This window comes from Bombus vancouverensis, unplaced genomic scaffold (assembly GCF_051014615.1).
Source record: "Bombus vancouverensis nearcticus unplaced genomic scaffold, iyBomVanc1_principal scaffold0054, whole genome shotgun sequence".
In the NCBI taxonomy this organism is placed as follows: domain Eukaryota; kingdom Metazoa; phylum Arthropoda; class Insecta; order Hymenoptera; family Apidae; genus Bombus; species Bombus vancouverensis.
This window is the reverse complement of record NW_027468945.1, coordinates 290,001-295,000: the sequence shown is the minus strand read 5'-3', so window position 1 is coordinate 295,000 and position 5,000 is coordinate 290,001.

Genomic DNA, 5,000 nt, shown 5'->3' with positions numbered 1-5,000 from the left:
GTTCTCTTCGTGTCGTAGGTGGGACGTAAGCACCGTACGACGAGACTTTTCGTTCTTAAGATAGATATATTATAAAATATATCTCTTAGCGACGTTCGAGATACACCCATAGTTCAGTAATAATCTTCGAACGCCGCTCGCAGCCACTTTGTAATTCTCAACTTCTCCTCTCTCTCTCTCATAGTATTATATAAAATGTTTAAGAATCATACTTCTAAAGGAACATTCTATAATGCTGTCTTCGTGTAAAAAGACTTATATCTCTCCTCCTCTCTCAACTCTTAGAATATCTTAGCGGTAAAGCACGTATACACACCTCACGCTGAACGAACAAGCGCGTATCCCAGTGCGTCGCGCTGGACATACCGTAAGAATATTCTTCCTTTTCGGTAGAACATTCTCGGTAGAAGACATACTACGCAAAGATAGTACGCTCTACCGGCCCGTCGAATACTTCTGCGAAAGCAGAAGTTGTTATAGAAAGCAGACGGTTATAATCCCTTGAGTGAATCGATACTCAGTTAGTACAAGCACACACGCATCTAACAACTTTTGTTAGAATACGTACACACAGGTCACCAGCTTCCCGACTCAGGGGAACCTTGCCACGATATTTGGTCATTACGTCCAGGACAGCGACCCGCGGCGCAGCAGTGTAGAGAAAAAACCAGTACGAGAACGGAGGAACAGTCGAGAAATAGCGTAAAATACACTAAGACTCGAGGAGCGGTGACTGAATTCTCAACCGAGGCCGTAGAATAGCCACGCGCTCAACGCTGCTCCGACCGAACCGTCCGGCTCGACGTCTCTCTTATAGATACGAAAGCGCCAGCCGGAAGGCCGGCGCCGGCCGGGCTAGCGGCCGCGCGCTTACGGTGCAAAACCTCCGTAGCAACGTACCGTTCGGAAGGGACGCTGGAACTTAGTCTCGCGAACGCTCGATCACTACTACACAAAGCCAATATCCAACCATCGAAATACATTACCAGACGTTTTATTAACATAATAGAAATGCATTTTTACCAAAAAATTAATTTTTTTTTTCACCGAAAAATTGCATCAGTAAACATACTCTTTTATCGAATACGGAAAACAAACAAGTTTATAATCAATTACAATACGTTAAAATAAGTAGAAATATGCAAAAAAATATATACCTTGTAACGTTAATTAACGAAAAAATTAGAAAAATATCCCAGTCGTGTCAGTTCGGCGAACGCTAATTTTTTGAAAAAATCGATCAAAATGTTTAATCCCGACGTATTTAATAGAGATATAACGATTCCCGTAAAAAAATTTATACCTTATAACGCTTTTTAACGAATAAACTCGAAAAAACTTTTTCGCACTCGGAATTTTTCCAAGTCCCAACGTACCGGCTCGGAATTTTTCTATGTTCCAACGACCGGTCGTGTCGGTCCGAACGTTTTTATATCCGTCTGCCGACGATATAAACGCTTAATCCCGACGTATTTTATCGAGTTATAACGATTTATGTAAAAATATTCGTACCTCGTAACGCTTTTTAACGAATTAACTCGAAAAGAGTGTTCGGTCCGAAAATTTTCCAAGTTCGAACGACCGGCCGCATAGGTCCGTTTTTAAAAATCGTTCTCGGACGGAAATAAACCATTAATCCCGACGTATTTTGTCGTGTTACGTCGATTTATGCAAAAAAATTCATACCTTGTAACGCTCTTAACCGAGTAAACTCGAAAAAACTTTTTCGCACTCGGAATTTTTCCAAGTCCCAACGTACCGGCTCGGAATTTTTCTATGTTCCAACGACCGGTCGTGTCGGTCCGAACGTTTTTATATCCGTCTGCCGACGATATAAACGCTTAATCCCGACGTATTTTATCGAGTTATAACGATTTATGTAAAAATATTCGTACCTCGTAACGCTTTTTAACGAATTAACTCGAAAAGAGTGTTCGGTCCGAAAATTTTCCAAGTTCGAACGACCGGCCGCATAGGTCCGTTTTTAAAAATCGTTCTCGGACGGAAATAAACCATTAATCCCGACGTATTTTGTCGTGTTACGTCGATTTATGCAAAAAAATTCATACCTTGTAACGCTTTTAACCGAGTAAACTCGAAAAAACTTTTTCGCACTCGGCATTTTTCCAAGTCCCAACGTACCGGCTCGGAATTTTTCTATGTTCCAACGACCGGTCGTGTCGGTCCGAACGTTTTTATATCCGTCTGCCGACGATATAAACGCTTAATCCCGACGTATTTTATCGAGTTATAACGATTTATGTAAAAATATTCGTACCTCGTAACGCTTTTTAACGAATTAACTCGAAAAGAGTGTTCGGTCCGAAAATTTTCCAAGTTCGAACGACCGGCCGCATAGGTCCGTTTTTAAAAATCGTTCTCGGACGGAAATAAACCATTAATCCCGACGTATTTTGTCGTGTTACGTCGATTTATGCAAAAAAATTCATACCTTGTAACGCTTTTAACCGAGTAAACTCGAAAAAACTTTTTCGCACTCGGCATTTTTCCAAGTCCCAACGTACCGGCTCGGAATTTTTCTATGTTCCAACGACCGGTCGTGTCGGTCCGAACGTTTTTATATCCGTCTGCCGACGATATAAACGCTTAATCCCGACGTATTTTATCGAGTTATAACGATTTATGTAAAAACATCCGTACCTCGTAACACTTTTTAACGAGTTATTTCGAGTTGAACTTTCGGTACTTTCGTGGCGGTGCGAAAAAATTCTAAGTTCCAACGTCCCGGTCATGTTGGTCCGGTGGATGAAATTTTTTAAAAAAATAAAGTGAAATCGTAACGTTCGACTAGATTTCGTCGAAACATAACGATTTCGCTGATAATTTCGACACCTTATAACGCTTTTTCTCGAGTTATTTCGAGTTGAACTTTCGGTACTTTCGTGGCGGTGCGAAAAAATTCTAAGTTCCAACGTCCCGGTCATGTTGGTCCGGTGGATGAAATTTTTTAAAAAAATAAAGTGAAATCGTAACGTTCGACTAGATTTCGTCGAAACATAACGATTTCACTGATAATTTCGATACCTTATAACGCTTTTTCTCGAGTTATTTCGAGTTGAACTTTCGGTACTTTCGTGGCGGTGCGAAAAAATTCTAAGTCCCAACGTCCCGGTCATGTTGGTCCGGTGGATGAAATTTTTTAAAAAAATAAAGTGAAATCGTAACGTTCGACTAGATTTCGTCGAAACATAACGATTTCACTGATAATTTCGATACCTTATAACGCTTTTTCTCGAGTTATTTCGAGTTGAACTTTCGGTACTTTCGTGGCGGTGCGAAAAAATTCTAAGTTCCAACGTCCCGGTCATGTTGGTCCGGTGGATGAAATTTTTTAAAAAAATAAAGTGAAATCGCTACTTTCGACTAGATTTCGTCGAAACATAACGATTTCGCTGATAATTTCGACACCTTATAACGCTTTTTCTCGAGTTATTTCGAGTTGAACTTTCGGTACTTTCGTGGCGGTGCGAAAAAATTCTAAGTTCCAACGTCCCGGTCATGTTGGTCCGGTGGATGAAATTTTTAAAAAAAATAAAGTGAAATCGTAACGTTCGACTAGATTTCGTCGAAACATAACGATTTCACTGATAATTTCGATACCTTATAACGCTTTTTCTCGAGTTATTTCGAGTTGAACTTTCGGTACTTTCGTGGCGGTGCGAAAAAATTCTAAGTTCCAGCGTCCCGGTCATGTTGGTCCGGTGGACGAAATTTTTTAAAAAAATAAAGTCAAATCGCTACTTTCGACTAGATTTCGTCGAAACATAACGATTTCGCTGATAATTTCGACACCTTATAACGCTTTTTCTCGAGTTATTTCGAGTTGAACTTTCGGTACTTTCGTGGCGGTGCGAAAAAATTCTAAGTTCCAACGTCCCGGTCATGTTGGTCCGGTGGATGAAATTTTTTAAAAAAATAAAGTGAAATCGCTACTTTCGACTAGATTTCGTCGAAACATAACGATTTCACTGATAATTTCGATACCTTATAACGCTTTTTCTCGAGTTATTTCGAGTTGAACTTTCGGTACTTTCGTGGCGGTGCGAAAAAATTCTAAGTTCCAACGTCCCGGTCATGTTGGTCCGGTGGATGAAATTTTTTAAAAAAATAAAGTGAAATCGTAACGTTCGACTAGATTTCGTCGAAACATAACGATTTCGCTGATAATTTCGACACCTTATAACGCTTTTTCTCGAGTTATTTCGAGTTGAACTTTCGGTACTTTCGTGGCGGTGCGAAAAAATTCTAAGTTCCAACGTCCCGGTCATGTTGGTCCGGTGGATGAAATTTTTTAAAAAAATAAAGTGAAATCGTAACGTTCGACTAGATTTCGTCGAAACATAACGATTTCACTGATAATTTCGATACCTTATAACGCTTTTTCTCGAGTTATTTCGAGTTGAACTTTCGGTACTTTCGTGGCGGTGCGAAAAAATTCTAAGTCCCAACGTCCCGGTCATGTTGGTCCGGTGGATGAAATTTTTTAAAAAAATAAAGTGAAATCGTAACGTTCGACTAGATTTCGTCGAAACATAACGATTTCACTGATAATTTCGATACCTTATAACGCTTTTTCTCGAGTTATTTCGAGTTGAACTTTCGGTACTTTCGTGGCGGTGCGAAAAAATTCTAAGTTCCAACGTCCCGGTCATGTTGGTCCGGTGGATGAAATTTTTTAAAAAAATAAAGTGAAATCGCTACTTTCGACTAGATTTCGTCGAAACATAACGATTTCGCTGATAATTTCGACACCTTATAACGCTTTTTCTCGAGTTATTTCGAGTTGAACTTTCGGTACTTTCGTGGCGGTGCGAAAAAATTCTAAGTTCCAACGTCCCGGTCATGTTGGTCCGGTGGATGAAATTTTTTAAAAAAATAAAGTGAAATCGTAACGTTCGACTAGATTTCGTCGAAACATAACGATTTCACTGATAATTTCGATACCTTATAACGCTTTTTCTCGAGTTATTTCGAGTTGA